Source organism: Phalacrocorax aristotelis, chromosome 10 (assembly GCF_949628215.1).
Source record: "Phalacrocorax aristotelis chromosome 10, bGulAri2.1, whole genome shotgun sequence".
In the NCBI taxonomy this organism is placed as follows: Eukaryota; Metazoa; Chordata; class Aves; order Suliformes; family Phalacrocoracidae; genus Phalacrocorax; species Phalacrocorax aristotelis.
In genome coordinates this window covers 13,752,463-13,779,058 of record NC_134285.1, presented here as the reverse complement: position 1 = coordinate 13,779,058, position 26,596 = coordinate 13,752,463, and the positions used below count along the sequence as shown (strand labels likewise).

General features: G+C 40.8%; 1 long non-coding RNA gene across 1 annotated transcript in view; it reads left to right on the top strand.

The window, feature by feature from the left end:
* Positions 1-1,128: 1,128 nt before the first annotated feature.
* LOC142062640 (uncharacterized) overlaps positions 1,129-26,596 on the top strand; it is a 162,195-nt gene continuing 136,727 nt past the window's right edge. Inside the window, exon 1 of the long non-coding RNA XR_012662525.1 lies at positions 1,129-1,391. This is a non-coding gene — a long non-coding RNA (uncharacterized LOC142062640). The remainder of the gene's footprint in view (positions 1,392-26,596) is intronic.

The following is a 26,596-nucleotide window of genomic DNA, read 5'->3' as shown; positions in this document are numbered from 1 at the left end:
GTCAAAGGCACCATTTTAGGGATGATATACTTAGTTTTACTTGATTGTATAACTTGCTTGGGTCAAGGAAAACAAGTTTTTACTTCTTGAAAAGAATATAACCTGATAGACAAAAAAAGCACAGAAAATGCTCGATTGTTGGTGAGACACTAGGGAAATTATTGGATTTGAATATCTGGTGCCTTGAACAGGAAGTTGTAGATTCAGCTTCTGAAGAGGTAGAAACAAGAGACATGAATGCTTTCAGCAGTGAAGTACCACATCATTGTGCATTAGGCCTCCAGCTTTTACATATGTGTATGTCTCCGATAACAAAGCTCATAAAGGTCTATGAGAAATGCCAGAATTTAAAGGAAGGAGGGCTCCTTGGTCACGTCCTCACCCTAGTCATCCTTGCTAGGATGGTTTAGAGCATCTCAGCAGTTTGCTGTTTCGTTGTTGAATGCTTCTTAAAGCAAAAAGAAATGAGTCTGAATTTATCATAGTACGTGATGTTAACAGCAGCTAGATCTGCTCAGTGCTGTGGGTGTCATGCAGGATGTTATGCCAGCATCCTGGAATTTATTGCCCACGTTTTGTCACATTAGAAGTCAACTGAAGATGAGCTGGCACCATGTGAAATGGTGTGCTGGCATGAGCTAGCACCATGTGAAACAGCCTGTTGGCCAGGTAATCCATTTAACATCTATTTAAGCTGTTGTGGGACTGATCTTTCTTGGTTTGGGCTGAACACCATACTCTGAGTTCACACCAGGTCCAGTTCATTTAGCGAGAGATTAGGTATCTGCAATCTGTAACATGTCCTGTCCTCCTCAAAGGGCTATCAGGGTCCTCATTTACTTTGCTTGACAACCTGCATTTCGTTCTCCACTGCATTTGTTTTCTAACAAATTTCTTTTGTTTTTCTCAAGGTACACCCACACTAAAAAGAATTGATTTGGAGCTCCCCAAAGTCTAGTGCTACTTGCATCCATTGATGGTTCAGCCTCATTTCTCTTATCTGCTGTAATTACTACAGAAAGCAGGATGTGATAATGGTTAACATCAGGATTAATAAAAAACTCTAAACAAAACACAAAAGGATATTGCAGCAGGCTTCAGCTAGAAATGTGACAGGTCCTTATGAAGAATTTCCCTGTGAGTTTGTAAATGCAGACTTTCTTTTTTCTTCTTGCAGTTTCTCACTCCATGTTCATGGTGGCTTTCCAACCCCTGGTGATAAGCCAAGGCAGAGGAAATCCAGCTAGCTGCTGTGTCCCACACAGTCCCTTCCCAAATGATTCCTCCCAGGCAGACTGGGAATCATCTTGATGCTGGGATTGTTACTGTTTTCCTGGCATCTGAGGCCTTTTGTACCTTTCCATTGCCAGTTCTGTTCAACTGCAAAAATGGTAAGATTCAATCAATTGGGCTGTTACGTTTCTTTTTCTTGGACTGCTCTCCTGCTCCTGGGCTGTTCCTCATTTATTTCTTCGGACTATACCCAACATTCAAGGTGAGTGCTGTCTTTGCCCTAAATGCAGTGGTTTAAGAGATGTTCTATGGCCTGTGCCTACTCCTTCCCTGTTGGACTGATCAAAGATTTTTATTTCCTGGTATGAGTCCAATGCTGTTAACCACAAGTGCTCTGACAATGGAAAACATAGAAATGATTGCAGGAATAGCTGGCTCCTATGCTGCGACCATGATCTACTTTATCATCCTTCCTTTTCCGGTTGACTTCAGCCAAAAAGGCACCTGGGAGAAATTTGATGATTACGTAACGCTTGCCGTTCCAGCACAACCTCCGGGTAATGCTTGTCGTCCTTTCTGCAGTATTTGTTGTAAACACTTTCGCAATATTGTATGTGAAACACCTTACCTGGTAAATGGATAGTCACATTATATAACTGCTGCATAAAGAAAGTAGTCATTGTCAATGCCCAGGAAAAAACATAATTTACTGCTAAAAATAGAAGTGTGACACCTCATGACTTACTAACTTGGTCTTAGTCAGGTTGTGCATTACATTCACTTCTGATGTAGTGTCTATTAATTTTAAGTCATAACCTATTTTTGGCCTTAGGAGAGTTTTGCAGACAGAAAGCTGTGTTGCACTGTATCCATTGGGTAAATATTTTAGTAATAACCTAAAATACATTGTAATCAGATGATTAGAAATTTACTTCAGAACCTGACCTGCTTGCCAGCTTGCTAAGGACTGTCCGCCCCAGTTTGTGGGAATTCAGAGACAGTTTGAGGGAGTTTTCAAAGAATTTTTTTTTTGCATCTAGATAATTGGATATTATTAATATTAATTTGCTCTATAGATGATAAATAAACATACCATGATAGTAAGTTATCAGGTGTAATATCACAAATACATCTGTGGGTATTTGGTGACTAAATGGGCTTTTTGTCCAGGGAAAGTCACAGATAATGTTTTCCTGAATCTTCTCTCTACCACTGTTTTTCATCCACCTTATTTATTTAACAGAACTAAAGTGAAGTTCAGTCTAGGCTTCTATAATGGCTACTCACAGTTGTGAAGCTTTTACCGATAGCATTGTCATGTTTGCTATGCTACCCTTGTATGCCTAAAGATTATGGTGTTTCTTTTATTAAATATACTCAAGCTGCCTAAGGCATATATGATTAAACCCATGTGTTAGGCTATTTGTCTTCTGTGGATTGCACGTAACAAGTATACAGTAAACTGCTAAACCAGCACAAGCCACAGCCAAAATCTAATTTAAGAGAAGAAGGGATGAAGGATAAGTGTTTGCAATACAGCTGTAAGCAGAAAGGAGGGGACCTTGCTAGGTCAGCTCCTTCTTCTGTGAGCAAAGCAATGACTGCTCACTCTGCCAGACTTTGAGGTTATCTTTCTAAGGAAGAATGCTTTTCCAAAGTAGTCAGTTCCTTTCTTTGCCTGTACCTGTTGTTCCAGTCAAGCCATTTCTGCTCTTGAGCTCCATGCCTAGCTTGATGTTATTGTGATGCTGCTGGGTGGCAGTGGGCCTCCAGATTAGGAGTAAAACAGAGTCTGGATGTAACCTTTACTTTTCTTTGATGTATACAGATGCCAGATACAGAACAGAAATTTTCAAAGTGTTTTAGTCCAAACACCAGCCTAAGGACTCCCCTTAGCTCCAATAAGTGTCTCCTGTGTTGAAGTTTGGGTTGCTTAAGGATGATTGCATGGGCATTGGTGTAGCAAAAAACCATTAGGATGAGTGAAGAATTAGTAACAAATTGTTCCAGGAGTGGTAGAATTAATGAACCTTGTAGATTCTGGAGTTGTTTGTTTATCCTTACATCCTTGCAGTATTCCTTAGTTAGGTATTGAAGTTTCTTTGACCCCTCCATGCAACACCTCTAAGCCCTCTCTATATCCTCATGTATCCTTCTATATTCCCTCTCTCTCCCTGTAGCCAGCCAGGCAACTTTTCATGTCCACTATCCATTTCTGTGAAATGAGGTGAATAGGTCTCACACTGCATTGCTACTGCCTTTGCAAAGTAGGAGCATTTGTTTGAGTCCTTCCTGGCCAGAGATTGTTCACAAAACAGGTATGACTTTGACATCCTTGAAACCATTATGTCTTCATTAATTTAAGCTGAAATTGGCCAGCAGGCTCAAAACTTATCAGAGTGGGCAAACAGGCAGGCAGCCCAAGTACATTGACTTCACTGTCTTGGGAAATGAGGCTAAAAATAATAGTATATATCTTTCTGGAAGAATGAAATTGGGTTTGATCTCCCAATCTCTAGCTAATAAGGGTAATGGAAATGAGATTACACTGGCTGATTTATTATTCCTGGTGGTTATTAATTATTGGGATTTTCTCTTGAGTAATTAAAAAAGAATTCTTCCTGCTTTAAGTGAGTGCAGTAGATCTCATTAATCTGAATTTAAAAAAATATATTATTGACCTGGAGACCCCAAGAAAATGCTACTTTTCCTTATAACTGTTCGTCTGCAACGTAAGACCATGAAGTTAATCTTACAAAGACTTCTTTGAAGCTTTCTGTGTTTCTGTGAGTGTGTAAGTCCTATTTACACCTTGGCTGTTTATTTGCATTTTGGTTCTGCCTTCCTCCTTTTCTGTCCTTTACAGATCTGGAGTCCTCAGCAGAATCAGTCATGGCTAATTTTAAGCACACAGATATAAAATGAAAACTGGATTATTTTGACCACAAACTTCAGTTTCCCTAAGAGAGATCTTAAAAGGGAGGCACAGGTGGTTGTGGAAATTTTAGGTGGTAGTCCAGCTTCTTGCTCCAAGTGAATATTGTGGAGGCAGTTTTCTGCCATGGAAAAGCTAGCCCATCCAGAAGGGTGCTATGGGCTACTGCTGACATAAGTGCAGCCTGACAGCAGCAGGATGATGGCTTTTAAAAATAGGACTTCTTGCCATTTTGTATTCTTGTCAGTGTGTCACAAATGTCATAAGGTCAGATTTGTTTTTCCTATCGTTTTTTTTCCTCTTCTGGTTATTGCCTTCATCAAAGGAATGAATTAGTTTTGTTGGTGTGGGATTTTGTCCTTGCAATGACAGAAAAAGAAGGAATAAATCCGCTTGACTTTTTTGTGGTGCCCATGGCTCTGTTAGGACACGAGATTTGCATTCATACTGCAGCGTTTGCAATGTGAATTATGGGGCTGAGGCTGAGCTCTGCAGAGCGTGGTGCTGAGTTTCTAATGCTCCTGTTATGAGGCATTTGACCTTTACAAGGATAGAAGCATCAGCTTCTCACAGTGCTGCAGGAGTGGACACGGGGCCTGCAGCTTCCCACCCTCCCCTTTACAGAGCACAGGCATCTTGTGCTCAGGCTGCTGAGGTCCCCCCTGCCAACCTACCTTTGGTGTTCTTCTCCATGGGTATCAGCACAGCCACAAAGAAAAGCGGTGTATTTAACAGCTTGTAAATATTATTTTGATAAAAAGCAAAGCCAAACAAATCCTCTTCCTGTGAAACCCAGCCATGCAGTGAAGCAATGTAAGCAGAAAATAGGGAGAAAGAGAAAAGCAGAGTTTGGCTTGGTCAATCAGTTGACTGAATTATTCCAGTGCCTCTTGTCAGCCTGCTCAGCTGTCCCAAAACTTCATTGCTGAAGTCTGTCATACATAATCTCTGTGGAGTGCATGCAGAGGGCTCTGGTGAGCCTGTGGGAATGCTGCAGTGAAATCAAGCTGGCCCTACAAGTTTCAGTAAAAGCCAAGGCTGTGCTTGGCATTAGGAATGATCCATGGTGCCCAAAGAGCTTGTACAGTGAGGGGCTGTGCTCATTACTAGTGACTTCCAGGTCACAGTGGGCTGTCCCCTCAGCTGGCTCCATCCCTTGGGCTGGATGCATCCCCTAATGTTCATTTAGCAGGAACAGTGGGCAGGATGGGTGCTGAGGACATCATCTTCCTTATGCAAGTCGCTGAGGGCAGGTGGGATCCCCCATGTCCCCTCTCCAATTCAGTTTATTCAGCTGCAAAATTGGAATAGTAGAAATCTTAATCTTTGTGCTAAACCACTTTTGAGTCCAAGGTGGGCTTTTTATTGCTTGTAGTAAATAACAAACATGTTCTGAAGGCTTTGTAATTAACCTTTTTTTTTGTAAAGATGAAATAGATTTCTACAGTCTCCTTGTAGAACTTCTGCATAATGCTTGCATTCTGTCTTGAATGAGCTAACATTTATTGTCCTTTAATAACCCCTGCAGAGGCTCTTCTAGGGCTGGCAGCAGAAGCGTCCAGCTCTGAGCAAGTGCCTGCAGGTACCTTTTCCATGGCAATTTACCTTTGAACTTAAAACCAAATTCTTCAAAAAAGGAACAATCACCTGCTTCAGAAATGGGACAGACCGTTTAGAAATATTTTTGGTTTTGTTTTCATAAAGCAAAAAGGCAGGTTTCCAGGAGAGGGGAAAGAAAATACCTCTCCTGAATTCAACAGCTGATAGGGAAATCTTTTTTAGAGCACTTAAATCCGCTCAGACCCAATACCATCCCTCTAATTACTAATGCCAGGATGTGACTGATGTTGATCTGCACTGCTGAAGTATGTGACAGAGAATCCAGGAAATGAAGAAATGTCAGGAATTTGACCTCCCAGTGGAAAGTTTTGTGGAAAAACATATTCTCAAATATAATTATACTTTCCAGAGAAATAAACATTCTCCAAACAGCATTATCCAAAAGGTACTCTAATGAGCAGGCCTGTAGCAAAGAAGATAAAATGGGTAATTACTCTACATGCTGTCAGGCTGCCAAGATTAATAGGTTTTTCTTGGGAAAACTGAAAAAAAAAAAGCAATGTAAAAGAAGGAACAGGATAAGATTTAACAGAGGAAAAATTAAGGTTTTCTCATGTGTCCATAATTTTATACTATTTTTCACAAAGGGTTTGCAGAGCCATCCATTCTATCAGCATCTGAATAGTTGGTAAATGCAGGTAAGCATGATGGTGCTTGCTGCTGATCTGGTCATCAGAGATGGTGGGGTGATGTTTGCACAATGATATTGATGGGGAGATGAGCTAGAAGGTGTGAATCTGGCTTTGTGCCATATAGAAACTCTTTGAAAGTTCAGGATTTGGAAAATTCCTACTTTCTTAATTATATTTCAGTAATATTTTTGCCCAAATGATGATATGTTTTTAAAAGGCATGCCTTTTTTCTAAAATGGGACTGTTGAAAACGTGTGATACAAGAACCCTTAATGTTAATAAAACTGCTCTTACTGGAAAAAAACCTTTTTTAAGAAAACCTTTTTACCAGTTCTAGGAGGGATACCAGAATTATGGGACTGACTTAAAAATTCCCAAATTTAGAAAGAAAAGCTGTTCTTTGGGTTTAATACCCACTTATTGCCCTGATAGGGGACGTTTTCAAGGTTATCTTTGCAGTCACAAATGACAGTCATTAGGACAGAATACTTCTCCCAGTACTGAGCCATGGAAGCAATATTGAATATCGTGCAATGTGTGATAAAGGCCTGGGAGCCTTTTAATTTGTATCTGGCTGTGGCAGTATGTTTTTGTTTGAATTTACAAATTAGTTGGAGTTGTACTTCACACTAGTTTGGATTTATACACCATAAGCTTGTGTATAATCAATATTGTCCAAATGACTCCCTAGTAATAAAAACACACAGTCACTGTCAGATCTAAGTGCTGATATTACACTATAAAGTAACTGGGGGATTTGCTTTTGGCTTAAATAAAAATCACATTTTCACAAACCAAGTTATAATCAGTGAGAATTATTGATTTTCAACACTTGTAAAATTGATTATTGAAAATTGATTTTCAACACTTGTAAAACAGGGCCAATAAAACATAAAATATAAAACCTGATCTACTCCTTGAGTACCAAAAAGCATTGGCATCTCTCAAACAGAATTATTGTTTTTTAAAAGGCAGTGAGATAAGCATGTAACACTGAAGAGTTAACATTTTGAAAAGAATGGTTTCTTGAATAAAAATATTGTAAAACCAATCAAAAAGAAGAATGCTCCTGGGAGGATGAGGTGGCATAAGGTGCCTGAGATAAAGATTTTACTGTTTTTCATGTTCTCATAAAATTTTACTGAAATGGAAGGTTTTTTTCATTAAATCTCCTTTGATGTGAACATGCTTTGCATAGAGAGATAACAGCTACCTTTGCCCAATCCTCATGGTCTGATTTGAATGTAGAGCTGGTGTCACTCTCCAGTTTCTTTGAACATGGGGGAAAAATACCAGTGTTTTATTCCAGAAGATTTGGTGAGTTTTCAGGTTACCCCAGACATCAGACAGATCTAATAATTTTAGCCCGTGACTGAAATAAATTGAAAAATCTATCTCCTTTAATTTCTAAATATCTTCCAGCACCTCAATTTTTTAATTTATTTCAAATGAAAGAATTATTTTTTTTGCTTCAGCACAACCTATGAGTACACTTTGCATGTATAAGCGCCTTTTGAAGTGAATAAGAATTCTATGCAAGTTTCTTTTTTTTTTTTTATAGGCTGATTCTTACAATAACAATTCTATGTTAGAGAACTTCACATGTGGGGTTCAGGGAGTTACAGAGCCCAACAAGCTAGTGGTGTAAGGATGTGCTGTGCAGGAGTTTTATCACATGATGGATGTCAGGGTTTTCATCCTTATATTGAACAAATATTTTGATTATCTAAAACGAAGTCACGACAAGGTCCAGTTCTTCAGCAAAACTGGTGGTCCTACAGACAATTCTGCCTTTTGTTCTGCTGCTCTGTATGAAGTTTATATTCTCAGCCTTTCACTGAGAGTAACTGTAACCTTTTTCTTAACTTTTCTTAAATGTAAGAATGTCTTTAAAAAATACAATTAGTTCAGAGACTTCTACAGAGCCATCCTTGAACCTGAGGAGTACCTGCAACAAATGGTTGATGCAGAGCTCTGCATTGAAATTGAGTCAAAGAAATTAAGCTATTGTAAGAAAGAATGTTTAATTTTTCCTGTGAGTCACTGAAGGTAATATAAATATTAGTCTTAAGCCTACAGATGTCATTCACTTTACAGAAGGTAGCAGCTGTCTTCAGGTTAATGAAGTTACTGATATAAAGAAAACAGACTTCTGAAGAGGCATTTGCAGGATTATGCAAAGATTTGGGCTAGAACTAGATGTGCACAAAATGATCTGTACAAGCAGATCTGCACAGTGGTGGGCTCTGGATGCCATTGCCCGCACGACTGCTTTCCTTAGGTGCTCAGACCCCTGTTCAGAAAAATAATCGTTTATTTAAATCCAGTCAAATCAGGAAGCTACTGATGTGTGTATTCAGCTTTAGGGATGTGTTTAAAAAACACTCATTTTAATGGGACTGAAATATTGTATGTGCTTAATCATAAACACACTTTTAAGTACTTTCTGAAACAGTAAAACCTTATGTTTTAAAGCTTTTGTGTGAGGTCAAGGCCACCTTATGAAGCCATGCTGGCTGGGCCTGATCCCCTGGTTGTCCTGCACTTGCCTGGTGAGCTCACTCAGGATGTATTGCTCCATAAGCTTCCCTGGTACCAAGGTCAGGCTGACAGGCCTGTAGTTCCCTGTATCCTCCTTCCGGCCCTTCTTGTAGATGGGTGTCACATCAGCAAGCCTCCAGCCATCTGGGACCTCCCCTGTTAACCAGGACTGCTGGTAAATGGTGGAGAGTGGCTTGGCGAGCTCCTCCGCCAGCTCCCTCAGTACTCTCGGGTGGATCCTGTCGGGCCTATGGGGCTTGCGAGTGTCCAGGTGGAGCAGCAGGTCTTAAACTGCTTCCTCCTGGATTATGGGGGGTTTATTCTGTGATCTGTACGTCTTCAGGCTGCATCATGGGAGGTTTAAATTGGATATTAGGAAAAATTTCTTTACTGAAAGAGTGGTCAGACATTGGGACAGGCTGCCCAGAGAGGTGGTAGAGTCGCCATCTCTGGAGGTATTTAAAAGATGTGTAGACATGGCACTTCAGGTCATGGTTTAGGAGGCATGGAAGTGTTGGGTTCACAGTTGGACTTGATTATCCTAGAGGTCTTCTCCAACCTTAATGATTCTATGATTATTACAGTGTTGCAGACACAGTCACATTTATACTTGGAAATCCAGGCTTCATTTGCTGCCATTGCTCATGAGCAATCAGCATGAGGACTGCATGAGCCTCAGTTGAAAATCGTGATCACGGGTCATGGGATGAGCACTTAATTTTAACCCTGATGGAATCTTGCTGATTACACAGTAACTTGTAATTTGTTAATTAAAAGTAGATGGTGGGCTTCCTCATGTTTTGATTAACCTAATAGCTTTCACAGCAAGAACTGAATTTGACCAGAGACATCATTACAAGTTCTAATATTACATCTTTACAACTTCTGGAGGGCTATTGAGTGTATCCCTTGAAACCCTTTTACTTATTAGACAGTTAATCTACTTGAGTAACCACTTGGCAGCTGAACATAAACCACTATGGAAAACATCCTGACATTGATTTTGCGAAATTATCTTAATTCTTCTAGTCATGCACAAGAAGCTCCATGGCTTTAACTAGATAAGTTTTCAGCAAGAGAAGATGTGAAGGACAAGGGGCTTTGACCTCCTCTAAACCTGTGAACAACGTGACAGATAGTAAGATACAAACCTAAGGACTGAAGCCAAGAAGCAGTTTGATTATAGATGCACTGAGTGATTTGGAAAGATAAACTTTGCATGACCCTGGGAAGAGGAATGTTGCTGAACACTCGGTATTTCAAGTGAAGCCACTGGAGCATTCAGTACGTCCGACAAAAAGGTTGTCTCTTTAGGGCTAAAATGCAAATTTATATCCCTTTTGTGAAGTCTGAACATACAGGTGAATTATCTGCACCTCCTTTTTGGAGGCATCTGGGAATATAACATAGTAGTACACAGTGACCAATGTATTATTGCTGATTATGGCAGTGAAAGGGGGAATTGTGTTTGGGTACTTTTAAAACTCAGGTTTTCCTTTGCTGAAATGGATTGCTGTGGCTGTACCTGAAGTCAGGAGAATATTTGGCCAGCTGCACCAGCAAAACCTGTTGTTAGTGTTTCAGAGAGAATCAGCTGAAGAAAGCTCTAAACAGTGGACAGACTCATGAATAATGTCATATTTTCCTTCTGCATCTCCATGTCTCTTTTCTATTCCCCATCCATCTTCTTTGCAGAAATGTGAATCCACATTTTGGGAATGCTGCAAGCAAAATATCATCTTTTTCATTCTTTTACTTTAAAAACTGGAAAAGAATTAGGAAGTAGGTAATTGTTTTCATATTTGGAGTTCTTGTATATTTCTGTAGAATAAGTGATGATATTTATTGCTTTTCCTTAGTAGAAGTCTGAGAGTTTTGTATCATCTCGGATATCATCTTCTGTATCATAGTTTGTATCATTTTCTCAGCACAGTATATCTCTATGGTTTCCAACACTGTAAAATGCATGAATGATGTTACTGTTTATTACATTAAAAACGGCTTTAGAAGAAAACACATCAAATAAATTTTGATGCAGAATTTGTTTTGTAACTGAGCTTTTGCATGGATAAGAGCCTAAAAGTGCACCCATGTAATTTTACTCAACTTTTCAACTGCCTGAAATTCAAATGGAATTTTAAGAATTTTAAGAAGCGTGCTTTATAAGATCTAGATAGTAGTAAAGACTTTTTATAAAAAAAATATGCATACTAAGGTTTCATCATACCCAGAGGTGTTGTAAAAGACTGAACCAAACAATCCTATGTATTGTATTTAGCTCTGGAACATGAGAAAAATATCTTTTTACACACTCTGGAAAGACAATAGATGCTTTGTTTTTTCCCCTGAACAGACCACATACCTTCGCTCTATTGCACGCTTGCTATGAACTCAAGCCCCCCCCCGAGTATTTTTTCACAGAACTCTCAACTTGATTGCTTCATGTGAATTAAAGAATTTAGTTTTGCTTATTTTGGTAGTTCAGACTTACATTGATCTCTTCCATGCAGTAGGCAAAAATGCGGTGTCATATATCTGTGGCCAATGGCACCACTGGGCAATTTTCTGTGCAGAATATCCCTGCATGGAAGAGCTGCTGAAGGCTATTCCCTGAAATAGGACTTAGTTCTCAGCTCTTAAGCTCTTATTTCACAGAAGTGTAATTGCACTGATATTGGAGTAATTGTTTCTGACTTGTCCCAAGGTGCTGGGGAAACCCAGCCTTTAAGTTTTAAGTTAGAGTAGACAAAGGGAAAAATCTCATGCTGGATAACTTTGACTGTAACCAGCAGTACATAAAACTTTGCTGTACTACTGCTTTTGATGTTGGATGACAGAAGATGTTCTTTGAGGGGCTTCAGTAGGAGAACAGGGACTCCAGAGTAGGAGGTGGAGTATCTCTGAGTCACTTGTGTATGTTTTTGTCTCCTAACAAGTGACATGGTAAGCCAGCCCTGGATGTTTGCCTGCTTGCTGAATTGATTGAAAGGTATGTTTATGCCGTAGTCATGACTGTGACTGCAGCTTGGGTAGACGGACCCCAGATAGGTGAGGTATACTGATGGGATGAGACATAACTCTATGTCCTGGTTTCAGCTGGGATAGAGTTAAATTTCTTCATAGTAGCTAGTATGGGGCTATGTGTTGGATTTTTGCTGGAAACAGCAGTGATAATGTGGAGATGTTTTAGTTGTGGCTAAGTAGCGCTTACACTGGTCAAGGACTTTTTCAGCTCCCCGTGCTCTGCCGGGTGCACAAGAAGCTGGGAGGGGGCACAGCCAGGACAGCTGACCCAAACTGACCAACGGGATATTCCATACCATATGGCGTCATGCTCAGTATATAAAGCTGGGGGAAGAAGAAGGAGGGGGGGGACATTGGGAGTGATGGCGTTTGTCTTCCCAAGTAACCGCTACGTGTGATGGAGCCCTGCTTCCCTGGAGATGGCTGAACACCTGCCTGCCCATGGGAAGTGGTGAATGAATTCCTTGTTTGCTTTGCTTCCGTGTGCAGCTTTTGCTTTACCTATTAAACTGTCTTTATCTCAAACCATGAGTTACCTCACTTTTACTCTTCCAATTCTCACCCCCGTCCCAAGAGGGGGGAGTGAGCGAGCGGCTGCGTGGTGCTTGGTTGCTGACTGGGGCTAAACCATGACACTCTACTAGACTCAGTAGACACTTTAACATGTCCAAGAAAGCCATGGGTGAGGGTATAGCCTGCACTGTTATAATATTGAATCGTACTGGAAGGGAGCTACTTTAGAGTAGGTGCATGGTAACCACAGCAGTGAGTGCATTATAACTGTACTGTGAGCTCTCCTCACTGTCCTGGATTTACTTTAGTTTCCATGAGCTTTGAGTGTGTCAGCTGTGTTGCTCTTGATTTTTTCCTAATCTCCTTCAGACAGTTAAAGAATTTCCCGTGTGGCTGGGGTAAATGTCAAACTGTAGGCAGCAATAGTTTATAATCCTTTCAAGAACATTGGCATCAGTCTTTAAAATATCTGTAAGTTATGTCAACAGCATTTTATTGGAATTGGAGACAATCCAATCCATGTACAGTGCTTAAGTAGATTACACACACCATGTAGTGATGTTGCTGTTGTTCTTTTCTATTTTTAGTTAAAAAGGTCCCTGAGGATGTAAGCATGGGTTTTCCTCATTTATCAGCTCCAGGAAAGAACATGAAATGGTTATGCTTTTCCTTGTGTATGATCAAATTGTCTTTTACAGAGGCATGATACCAGATCACGTATTCAGAGTTTCATCCAGGCTACTGCTTTACTGGCCCACATAAAGGTAACTACTTAATGTACCTGCTTACGTTCCAGCACCTCAGAGATAATACAATAATAAAAATAACCAAAGCAAGTAACCAAAAATGGTTATTGCTCTTCTATTGCTTCAGGATAGTACATGCTTTAGGGGATACTTATGCATGTCTATAAGGGACCATCTCAGTGAGCTACCACCATCTGCTTCTGCAGATGGGCTGTACAACTTATATGTGTGTTTGTGGTTAATGATGATGTTTTTATCAAGTCCCAGTAATATGCCAATTAGTTTTGTTTAAACTTTCCTTATCAGTACTAAAATGACTTTTATAGACTATAGTATGAACAAAGATGTAATTTTAATATTAAAATTCTGAAGGTCCAGGATCTTCAAGAAGAAAGAGCAGTCACCTCCAAAGTCACTGCTGAAGATTACATCCTGGGAACAAGTGTTGGAAGCTAGTAACCACCTGGGCTCTTGGAGGAGATACACAGTAGAAAGTCCTTTAAAGCACAAGCACTTTGCCCTACCTATGAAATTAATGATCTTGTTTAAACTAGGGTTTTATACCTATATATTGGTTGTTCCTATGCATTGATTCCTGTATTTAACTGCAAAGTTTTGCTTGCTTCTGTTCAGTTTGCAATTTATATATCTTCATAGAGACCATTATGCCAAGACCCTGCAGTTTCTGGTGTCAGGACGGTAACCCACAGAAGGAAAAGACCTTTTAGGTCACTCAGGATATCTTCCAAAAATGGCCTTGAAATCTAATTTCTTTCTCCCTTAGGAGCTTTAGGAGTTGACTGTAGTGAACTGGAATAAGGTATGCCTTAAGATATGTAAGGGTGGACCTGTTCCATGAGCAACTGTTGCAATGTTCATAATGCATAAGTCACAGTAAGAAAAAATTACTGTGCATTTGGGAGAGATTAACATATTTCTAGTAATTTTGCCTAATGACTCTGCCCTTTTCCTACTAATGCTCCTCAGATTTTAATGAAATATCATGGGTTTGTCACAGGCACATTTCCTAAGTGGTAAACAAAAGGACATTGACGGAAACAAATTACCAGACAGAACGTTGAACTCAGAGCAAAATCTCTGCAAACAGGAGGTGGGACGTGGACTGCTACTCTGCATTGTCAGATCACTGCAGAAAGTAGATATGCAGATGATGATGTTCTCTCAGAAGACGTTAGAAAACAAGAGGCAGAGGTATCCTAGAGGATTAAGAACAATTGTCATAGCTGTATCAGGGCATGCAACATAGCTGTGAGTCTCAAGAGAGTCCAGCCCATCTGTTGTAAAAGTGCAACAGTCAGGAAGATAAGCGGCATATGAACCAGATCTTGTGATACGTCCCTGTGGATGTTAATGACAAATCAATCCAAATCTCTTGAGCTTTAGGACATTTTTTCTTTTGCCTAATTTCAAGTGAAAAAGATAATTCTCATGCAAAAAGCATGTGTTATAAAATTTTAATTAAGTCCTGATAGGAAACATTTACTTGCAGTATTTTTCTTTGTTAATAAGATGTACTGTCCAGTCAAGCCTGTGATCCTACAGCTTAGGGCAGTGGTATCTGGGCACTCTGTGTGAGACATATCCATTCCCAAGGGATCTTTCACCTGAAAAACAAAACAGTAGAGCAGAAACAGAAAAAGCAAAATTACTTACCCAAGGTCATGATAGTCTGCAGTAAACCCAGGAGTGGAGTTCAGATATTTTAATTTATGGAACAACTCCCAGCCACAGGATGTACCAGCCTCCAGTAACATTTAGAAGTGAGGGTCTTTTAATCTCTCAGGTGTACTGAGTTTATTTTTTGGGGAACTTTTCTTGTAGCTGGGGTGTGGGAAGACCTAGAACTTTGTGAACAGTTGGTAACAGCAGCTAAAGCATATAGATAGGCTCAGATTATCGTGGCTGCTCTCTTTTTGTGGAAACCAACAAAAAGAAGCTGCAAACATTTGCATATTGAGACAAGGTACATGATAAAAGCTGTGGTCTTCTAGCCATAAGATAGAAGAGTTAGAAGATGGCAGAGTTTCCCTCTGTAGAAGCACATCTCCAAACGTTTCAAAATATTCCATCACTACTTCAGTTCACAAAGCTTTACTTGGGTTTAGGTAGTGTTTTCAAGGGCCCTGTGAAAATTAGACATCTGCTATTACTGGCTTGCAGAGAAATTTGAGTCCATGGCTGTCTAGGTGGAACAGGTAGCTTACATGGTGTCGTGGTTTAGCCCCAGTCAGCAACCAAGCACCACACAGCCGCTCACTCGCTCCCCCCTGGTTGGGTGGGGGAGAGAATCGGAAGAGTAAAAGTGAGGTAACTCATGGTTTGAGATAAAGACTGTTTAATAGGTAAAGCAAAAACTACATGTGGAGGCAAAGCAAAACAAGGAATTCATTCACCACTTCCCATGGGCAGGCAGGTGTTCAGCCATCTCCAGGGAAGCAGGGCTCCATCACGCGTAGCGGTTACCTGGGAAGACAAACGCCATCACTCCCAATGTCCCCCCTTCCTCCTTCTTCTTCCCCCAGCTTTATACACTGAGCATGACGCCATATGGTATGGAATATCCCGTTGGTCAGTTTGGGTCAGCTGTCCTGGCTGTGCCCCCTCCCAGCTTCTTGTGCACCCGGCAGAGCACGGGGAGCTGAAAAAGTCCTTGACCAGTGTAAGCGCTACTTAGCCACAACTAAAACATCTCCACATTATCACTGCTGTTTCCAGCAAAAATCCAACACATAGCCCCATACTAGCTACTATGAAGAAATTTAACTCTACCCCAGCTGAAACCAGGACACATGGTCAGTACGCTCATGTAAGTCCAGATCACTTTTGAAGCTGATTTAACTGTGTCAGCCTTTCATTTCCCTCCTTTCGCAGTGGTGATGTCTTCTGCCTCTAATAGCTGTCTGGAAATCAGCTTACAGATGTGCCATCGAATAGCATTCATGCGCATAACTGACTCAGCATGTACTCAGCACAATGCAGATGAGCATAATGGCATAATAATGCAGTGCAGCAGGCATTACAAATCAATGCAGCTCTGCTCTAAGACCTCACTGAGAGCGCTACTGATGTTCTGAGGTCTGCAGGAGATGAAATATATTGCTGCATGTAACAATATTTTGGGACCAGAGATGATATCTCTTTTGTGAATAAAGGGTATGATGAGGTTCTCTAAGAGAAAAAAACAAACTAACAGAATAAAGTCTGCTGATAAATTTAGATAGAATTGTGACATAGATTTGAGGGAATTGCGTATTGTTTTCATAAGGCACAAAGCAGCCAAGTCCGGAGAGGGAGTCATAAAGTGAAGAGACAGAGAACCTGAAACTAATGATGGGAGGCAATCTGGTGGCTGTTGAAGTGAATGTGTGAATGAGCTGACCATGCAAGGCAACATGTAGTAAAGCCAAATGGAGGTTAATCCCTGGGAAAGAGTAAGTATACCAAAGTGAAGGGAGGAAATACCTCTTTGTTGATTCTCATAAATGTGTCTGTCTTGTTATGGATTTATGTCAATACACTTTTCCTGTGAAGGGAAAAACAGGTTCTGTGGAAATAAGAATACAGTTATTTGTATGATGGTTGTCCTGAGTGGTCCTGATTCATACTGACCCTACACCATTGCCAGACATGGACATGCAGGGGGATAGGAAGGATTTCATGCCACTGTTTTAAACATTTAATTTAGGCACTGCAATTTCTCTGTCTGCTCAAAGAGAAGTAGCCTCTTGGGAAAGGACAGGAATGGCAATTCAAAATACCTAATTTTGGCCAAGGTTTAGGTATACTATGTGCTTGAATAAGCCTAATGTACCTTAGTTAAGAGACCTCTGTAACCCCCCAGATAACTACATAGCAATACAACAAGAAGGCAAGAAAAACATAGGCTTAGGAGCTGCCAGAGCAAAGAAAAAAGCCAAAATCCCATGACTTTTGTGGAGTTAATGTAAATCTTGCATTTGTCCTCCACCAAAAGCCAAACCTTTTTAGCTATATGCACTTCTTTCACAGTTTCTCTCTTATGTGTCTCAAGTCAGACCAGGGCCAGGGATGAGGGTAGAGGTCTGTCCAGACCAGGCTTGATCTCTGAACTGTAGATTTCTTACTATTGAGCATAACCAATGTTGCAGAACCAGTGGTCATAAATAGTCTTTGCACTTTAATTTTTTCAAAGCTTAGGAGATGAGGCTTCATGTTTCCAACTAAAACCAGGCATTTATCTGAACTTCAGTATGTCATGAAACCAAGTTTTGCACAGAGATTTTGCTTCCAGCAATGGCTAGTGTTTTCAAGCATTCTCCAGTCTGGACACTAACAGTTAGTGTAGAAAATTAATATTTGGGTTTTTTTGCAAAACAAGCCTAAAGATACTACACCTCATTTGTATTTCTATCATCATTAGCCCAAACCTTATTGATGCAGAAAGATTAATCTGTAGCATGAATAAGTTTGGCCTGTCATTTTTGGACCCTCTTGAAACAAGAAACCTATAGAAACTATTGCAAATGCAAAAACTTGACAGAAAAAATCAATTGTAATTGTACAATCTTAAATCCTTGAATGAGCCTTAGATTTTTGAATGAAGGTTGCTTCTGCTAATTCACGTTGATGTTAAATCATACATCCAACATCTTGTGGGAAGCCTAAGCAGGTTTCCAAGACTAAGTGGTGAGATGTTGCTCTGGCACAACTAATTATTTTGGGTAATTGTAAGTTACCTGATGATTTGGAAAGTGTCTGCTGAATACATTAAATGAGGAGAAACAACAAAACATCAAACCAAAATGGTCCATCTTCTCTCTGCACTTTCACATCTGTCCAGATACTGTAAAGAACTTTAATCAAACCAACCCTAATGAAAGCTTTCAGCAAGAATGATGGTATTCCCCATGAGGTGACTCTGAATCCTTCTGTTCAATTTGTACACCCTCATTTTAGAAGATACAGCTTAGTCTGTTTGTTCTAAACAGATCTGTCAGAAGATACTGCAGTGGTCTGTTTAATGGAGAGGTGGATTTTAATGATCCGTTCCTGTCAGTCTAGTATTCAGCAATTGCTCTGGCACATCTTTGCTTGTGTGGCCACCCTATGTGGCATAGCAACATTGCTTGTACTTGCTTGCTAGTTGTGGTGGACAATCTCTAAGCTACTTCTGCACAGACTGTTTAGGAGAGGCAACAAGCCAGAATGTGAGCCTATGGTGAGACCTCCCCTGCTCAGCGACAGAAAAAAAGGAGGCTCTGAGAAGTTATCCATCCATGGGTTTGGGAGCAGGATAGTATCAGCTATATGATGTTGGAAACAAACCCGTGATGCCTTGGAGTTGAAGGGAATGAGAGTTGAAGTTTTAATAATATTAAACAACTTTTGAAGTGGTCTGTAGACATTCTGCAAGTCAGTGAGTCTGTTCTAGTCTGTGTATGTTATATACCTTTGTGTGTTCTAATGATACCCTGACAATCGACGTGCCTGGGTTGGAAAGTGACTCCAGGTTTGAGTATTTGTAGCACAAATTATAGCCGAAATGAAGAAACCCTTAAAGAAATGGAGTGGACACAGAGACCTTCTGGCCCGCATAAGTAATGCTCCAGCACAAACATGCCCATCACTGCACATCAATACTTGATTAGGGAAGAAAATTTGCTTTGACAGCTGAGGCACAGTAACTGGCAGCAAAACAACGCGTCATGTAATAGGCCACGACAGATCTGTTCTGTAAGCTGATTAGGTTTTTGTACTTCCAAGGAATTATTAGTTATGAAGAGGAGTTAAAAATGTTCTTAAGACCCTGAAGGCATGCCCAGGTCTGTTGTGGAGAAATGCACTTATGCAGCTGCTGCTTTCTGTATTGGTAACAACGTTGGTTAATGCTTTCAGTTCATCATTGCAGTGTACCAATTACTGTGTAGGCACTGTGGGCAGCGCTGGAGGGACAGTTTGCCCCATAACTATATGAAGCAAAGTCATGGCTTACATGACAGCTCAGACAAGGCAAGAATATGAGAGAGGAGTGAGGTTGCAGAATGATCCAACCTCTCTGTGTGGAGGTCAGGGAGTCACCTAGGGCTGTGTCTCCAGTCACAAGAGCTGGGCAGATATGTTCAATGAAAGTCTGTAAGGTTCTCCATCTCATCTGGTCTGCCACAGTCATAAGCCTCAGGTGAATTATGATTTTGCTGTTATATTTTTATATATATGCACATGTTTACATTTTTTTAATCCTTTCACCAAGAAAATATGAATAAAGTGGTGCTTCTGATGGAACTTACACATGGCCTTTAATCAGAATGAGACTTGAGAGTTCAGACCCATGGAGGTTGAATGTAGGAAGGGCAAAACAGCCTTTGCTTCGCTGGCTTTTGTTTCCTACAGCCACAGCGTCTGGCGTTCGCTTGTCATCTTTCCTTTATTTGTTATGGTATAAAGTGATCCCTGAGCAGGTATTAATGGCTAAGCTGAGCAGCTAAAAACAGTAAATGGCATTTCATATTTTACCAGAGTATGCCTGTATTTTAATTTGTGTATATTTTGTAGTGCCTCTGACCTACCAGCCTTTGTAATTTATATTTTTGGGTGGTAAATTAATTTGTTTTCATGCAATTTTTTTATTGGGCTAATTACTGAGGCTTCAGTAAGGATGGGAGCATTGGGTAGGGAATGCTGTTAACAGTTTAAAGATTTTAAAACCAGAAGTCAGAGTCTTGTCTTGTCTGACATTCTGAATAATAGACCACAAGTTCCAGCCAGTCTTTCCTACATGAAACACTGAGACATGAAGTCTAAGAACCTGGGGTTGAACACTGTCCTTGCTAATTTAGAGCCTCAATTGCTGATAAACCCACAGTACTCACGAGTGGTCTACCTGGTGTTTAGTTGTATGAAGGTTAGATTTTATTTTCAGTGTGAATGTGGCTGACTGCTTTTCAGACATGGCATCTGGTTTTAATTTTTTTTTTTTTTTTGCTCAGGTTTTCTAGTCTCAAATATCTCTTCTCTAGGCTGATAATTATTGTTCACGAACAAGATGTCTTCTTTTGAATATCTTTCTAGGCTGAATTATTTCATTTTCTTGTAAAAATAATGGATCAAAGAAACTAAGGAGTCGATGTATAATTACCTCTGAGATAGATGACTTAACAGTGGGAGTTACAGCACATCAGGAGGTACTGGTACTGGCCCCAACAAGAAGGAACAAAAGTGAGTAGGCCACATTGTTTGCACCACGTTCCTTTTTTTTTTATTTATTTACTTGTCTGTACTGGGAGGACTCTCAACCTTACTTCAGTTCTCATAAGTCAGCTGGTGCACTGGTCATGCAATGTTATTCTCATCCTACTACTGTAAGCACTGGCATCGTACAAGGAACTCTGAGGAACTTGCATAAGAGGTGAAGAAATATAGGCAGGTGGGAGCATAAAGCATGTTGTACTATTTGCATTTTGTGTGTTGTGTTTATTTAGCACAGCACCATACCAGAAATACCATGTCAGTAGCAATAATTAATAATCTTTCAGTATTCAACAGAAAGGGGGAGAGAGCTGTGAGAAGAAAATGGATTCTAGCCCAACCATTTCATGCAACTGATTTTTTTTTGTTTGAGGATATTTTTAATTCAATCTTTAGGTGAATCACTTTTCTGTACACAATTATATATGTTTTCTTTGTTGTCTGCATCCCTCTCATTTACATCTCTACCATATATCTCTAAATGCGTGTTGGCCTGACTGACCATTGCTGCTTATCTTCATGCATTTCATGCTTCTCAGATGCCTGTAGCTAGCATCCGAGTATGAAAAGAAAGTACGAAAAGCCTTTAAAAAAATTGCCAGCAAAGCAGAATTTCATGAAAAGAAATCTAGAGTCCCTAGACCTTTGTGTTTTGAAAATCAAATGAGTCAAAAGATGACAACAGGACCTGGGACATGATGGCCAAACATTTGTCTGTAGGTGATGGCATCTGGGGAAGTAAAATCATAAGGTGTTTTACTTAGAGCAAATGCTTCAGGAACAGTTCTCTTCTTGATTGAAAAGGGGAACTAGAGTCTCTGGGCACTTTACGAGCTGAGCTGAGAACCAAGGGCTGCAGCATGTGCTGGTGGCACACTGCACTGTCAGAGCTGGCTATGCCAACATCTCTGTATCACGGGGCTACCAGTGGTTCCTTCACATCTACAATAAGTAGATTTGGCTGTGGAACATATGCACTTAGGCTACAAGTTTTTCTTCTGTATGGTGTGTTACAGAAGCACTTTTCAACTGGCAGGGCCTGCCCCTGCTGAGGCACTAACTGCTGAATAAGCAATGAGCCCTTACACCTCTGTGCTGGAAGCACTGAAGTGTAATGAGGATTGGAAGGATTCTGGTTTGATTGCAGTGAGGCATAGCCTAGATCTTCTTGGCCTTTCAGCCCCCAGTTTGTCCTGTGCTCATACCAAGGTACAGGAAGCAAGCATGCAGTCCAGGGACTCTCCAAAGCTGGATGAAGTGGAGGAGGTTGATAGTTACAGTTGTCACTGGCTACTGACTAGGATTGCCTTTCTTTCCCCCCTTCTACGTCGATAAAACAAATTCTCTAAAAGCAATCATGGACTTTGAATTTCATTACTACTGATACATTTTGTAATCATTCCCAACGCTACTTTCTCAGCTGATAATTTAGTTAATCTCTCTGCTGCTCATGCTAATGCTTCATTGTGGAGGCAGTGGAAAATTATTTAATAAAACTTAATGCTGCTTTCATTTCATGGCTGTTATTGTTGAATATTAGTCATTGCTGAGAATCATTCCTTCAACTGTTCTTTCTTATCGTCTGTATGCATTTGGCTATCACCTCTTTGAAATGCAGCAGTGTCTTGGGTGGTAAATGAAGGCAGCTTTCATTTTATTCCGCTGTGCATCTTGAAAGCAAGTGTGATCTTAACAAGCAGGACGTATTGTCATTTCTGTGTCTTCTGTGGCAGTTCAGCATAAAAGATGAAGTTTTAGTGAAAGTCTCATGGATAAACATCAGGACTGAAAAATTTACAAGTGGTTCTCTTACCGATGAAGCTTGTTTCTCACCAAAAAATGATTGTGCTTAATTCAGTCAAAGTTAAGAAACTTTTTCTTGCTGTTGGGTCAGAAATACTCTCTGCCTCCTAATCTATATGGATTTAAAAGAGCTAGGAAGAACAGACTCAGATCTTGCAAAGCTTTCTATACATGTTCGTGTATACAGGTACTGACTGCTGGTTCATCCGTCTGTTCATATGAACAAAACTCTATGTATAAACGTTTAGAAGATTTTCAAGACCAATAATGTTCCCATTGTGGCTTGAAAAGCCTGAATCATGTTTATTGTCTCCTTATATTCATTGGGTAGTGAAGATATGTGCTATTAATGCTACTCTGGTGAAAATCAATGCATTTCTGTTTCTGATATTCTGTTGAAAAGGACGAGCCTGTCTGATACAGTCATGCTGCTCTCTCAGGGTAGAAAAAGACTGTTTTGTGTTAGACCAGATCCATGAAAATAACAACCCTCAAACAGTTCTTAATACTAGGGAGATGTTTCATGATATATCCTGCTTTGCCATGTTTTTTCTTACATTCATTCCGAAGGCTACATTTTCCAGTCAGACAAAATCAAATTGCTATACGCCTGATGTCGATACATATTCCACGCAGATTGCACCCAGCAGGCAGCACTACTTATTATTTCTTTTCTACAGCTTGGATAACTTCTAAGCTGTTTGGAACCTGCTATGGCCTGATCTGTGTGATGGTGCTGTCAACTGCATTTTTCATGGCTTTGACTGGCTGGACCAACACTAGTTCACCAGGAGAGATAAGGAGCTATGGAACATCAAGAGCTCCAGGAACACCTAGAACATCAGGAAAACACACACATTCAGGTTAGGTGTGTTGGACAGCACTGTGCTTACAATCTCATGGATCCAAATGTCAGTCCTGAAGGAGAAAGTGCTGTTCATCATTCATTTGTATGGTTTGATATTCATGTCTTAATAAGGGTTAATTCCATTTGTGCTTTTGTACAAAACCCATGCTGCATGGGGCTTCCTAAGGAAGTGTTTACTGTAATGGTGCTCCATCACTTCAGGAAGCCAGCTGAGCCTGCCTTTATCATAGCTTTTCATTATGCTTTCCCTCAGATGAACTACCAATATAAACATGGAAGCACTTAATTTGCTTTCTATTGTATGGGCATCTTGAGTAAACTCTTACTGTGGGTGACTGAGAAATATGTTTTCTTACCTTTACAGCACCAATTATACCTCTGTGTGAAAGGGAATGTCTTGTCTATGTAAATGAGAAGTCTCTGGATGTTCAGTGGACTTTCTGAGAAAGTAACACACTTAACTAAAAATGAGAAGAGGTTTCTCATTATTTCCAAGGTCATCCCCATTCAAACTTTATTTAAACATGAATTATTTGCTAAATGATAAAAGGGCTTCCACAGAAGCATCACTGACTTCCAAACCAGAATTTTCTCCATCTGACAGAAACTGGTCCTCCACAAACTTTTTATCCAAGATGTATTGCTACTTCATGAGTAATTTAGCAAACTTGATGTTGTAAGAAAACCAAATCTCCTATCACTCAATTTCAGTTGATTTCTATTTGGAGTAAGATGTGTGGGAAGAAGTAATATCTTTTACTGTTACATTTAGAAAGAATAGATAGACTTCTGGGTGCACAAGTGTTTCTCACGGGACCATGTAACTTGTAGGACAGCTGAGTTTACCTGCCAAGCTGATTTCTCTTTTCCCGTTGCAGCCATTTGGAGATCCCCTTGTGTTGTGAGGGTGGCTGAGTGTCTGAGCATGTTTTCAGGAGGGCTGGGCCAGTGATCCAAGGTTCCTCCTTTGCGTCCACCTGGGGCAGTGCATTTGTTTCCCTCTAGTGTGCCCAGCTCTGGCTTTCACCTCTTTTACAGAATCACAGAGTTGTAGGGGTTGGAAGGGACCTCTGGAGATCACCTTGTCCATCCCCCCTGCTTGAGCAGGTACTCCCAGAGCAGGGGGCACAGGAACGCATCTAGGTGGGTTTTGAGCGTCTCCAGGGAAGGAGGCTCCACAGCCTCCCTGGGCAGCCTGTGCCCCTGCTCTGGCACCCGCACAGGAAAGAAGTTTTTTCTCACATTTAGGTGGAACTTCCTGTGTTCCAACTTGTGCCCATTGCCCCTTGGCCTGTCATTGGGCACCACTGAAAAGAGCCTAGTCCCATCATCCTGACACCCACCCTTTAGATATTTGTAAGTATGGATGAGATCCCCCTCAGTCTTCTCTCCTCCAGGCTGAACAAACCCAAGCCTCTCAGCCTTTCCTCATAAGGGAGATGAGGACATTGTATCTTTGCCCCCTTTATGCTTCACAGAACTGAGTTCAATGGAAGTTACCCAATGAAACCTTGAGAAATTAATTTCTGCTCAGACTGTATCAAAGGTTCAGAGACATCTTTTTTGTTATGCTGGTTTCCATGCCTGAGATCTTGCTTCTCCCTTGTGCTGTGCAGGGTGCTGCATGCCTGTAGGCTTGCACACCGGAGATCCTTGCTTCCCAGCAGGCAGCTGGTATACCTTGCAGTGGTGTGGGATCCCTCAGGATAAGCAGAGGTCTATAAATGTAAAATGTGATTACTGCAGTATTATTTTAAAGGTCAGCCTGCCATATTTGCACAACAGGGTTGAGAGTGACTGTCTGTCTCATGATTTATGTGGACCAGGATTGTATCTAAATATTAATAGTGCTGATTAAATAAGGCTGGGGAGTGTATTCTATCTCTGCAAATACTGAACCTCCTATTAGATTTATAATCCTGTAGTAAAAGGAAAATTTAGTTGGAAAAGTGAGCACAACTTCAATGTTATAGACTTATGGGAATTTTAAACTATTTTGAAGCAAAACCCCACCCTCATGGAGCCAGACATCTGTAGGGGTAAGGCCAGCCTGTCTTTTCTGACCAATATAGCACAAACACAAATAACCTAAAGATTTAAAATTCAGGCAGTTGGACTATAACCCAGAGCAAACCAACAGCAAAACCATTAGAAAGATTTGGCTTCTTCAAATGCCAAAAGTATTCACATTTTTTTCTGGTGGGAGAAAAGGAGGGAGGATACTCATAGAGGGTTTTAAAAAATAACAGGGTTAAAAAGCACCATGTGGGATTTTCAGAGGGGCTGTGGGCACTTCTCTGCCTCAGAAATATGTATGCAACAGTAAGCATCGAGGTCAGATGATTTATACAGGCCCAAAATCCCATTAATGCAGACATTACATATTACAAAATTCCCTTTGTAGATATAGATCAGCAAACTACAAGAACACCAGTAAATAATCAACAGACCTCAGAAAAGGGGCAAAGATTAAACTCATCCATTGCTAACTAGCACATCTGTAGCAAATCCACAGAAAGAAAAAAAAAGGAAGGGGGAAGATACACATTTTTATCATCTTGTACTCGTTCCTCACCTTACTGGGTGTGTGAATGGCGAATATCATTATGACAGCTGGAAATGGAGATAAATGACAAAGCAAACGGCAACATTTTCTTCTTTTTGAAATGGATCTGAGGGTTGTCAGGGAACTCAGGATGTGCCTGGTGGTGCAGCCTGCTCTGCGCAGCCCCGCGGTGCTCCAGCAAGGAGCTGGTGGGTCAAACTCTACCCATTGCAGTGCATTCACAAAATCTCTACCCATTCTGAGGACTGTCAGTGTTATGGCAGAGGATTTTGCCTTCTCTGAATTATTTTGTACCACGCATCCTCAACAGCATCCATCTCTCAGAAGCGGAGTCAATACCGGCAGCTCCTTACGTCTGTTACGCTGCCACACACTAGCATGGGGGCAGAAAGCACAGTGGCTGTAACTCTGCCAGGGGGTGAACCATGACACAACACCTCATCTGGACCCAGATTCCTCCCAGATGAAAGCCTCACTCCTGCTGTTGGCTCCATGGAGGTGCTGCCATCACCTGAGCTTAATGGTCTTTTCCAGCACCCGGTGTTATATTTGCTGCTAGACCCCATTTGTCCGGATCCATACAGCAAGAGACCAAAGGCTGTCAGGACTGGAAGGGAAAAGGATGCTAATGGCTTGCAGGACAAGAGGGGCTGCAGAAGAGGCTCTTGGCTCATGCAGGTAACAGCTGTAGGGGCCTGAGCTCTGCCTTGAGCCACCTGCACAGGGAGGAGGTGGCTTCCTTGAGGCAGAGAGGACTAAGTGAGAATTTGCGCAACAGCCCCAAATGTCATTTCATTAATCTGCCCTCATAAAATCCAGTACAACTTGTTTGGCTCTGGGTACTTCTTCACAGACATAATCTTTACTACT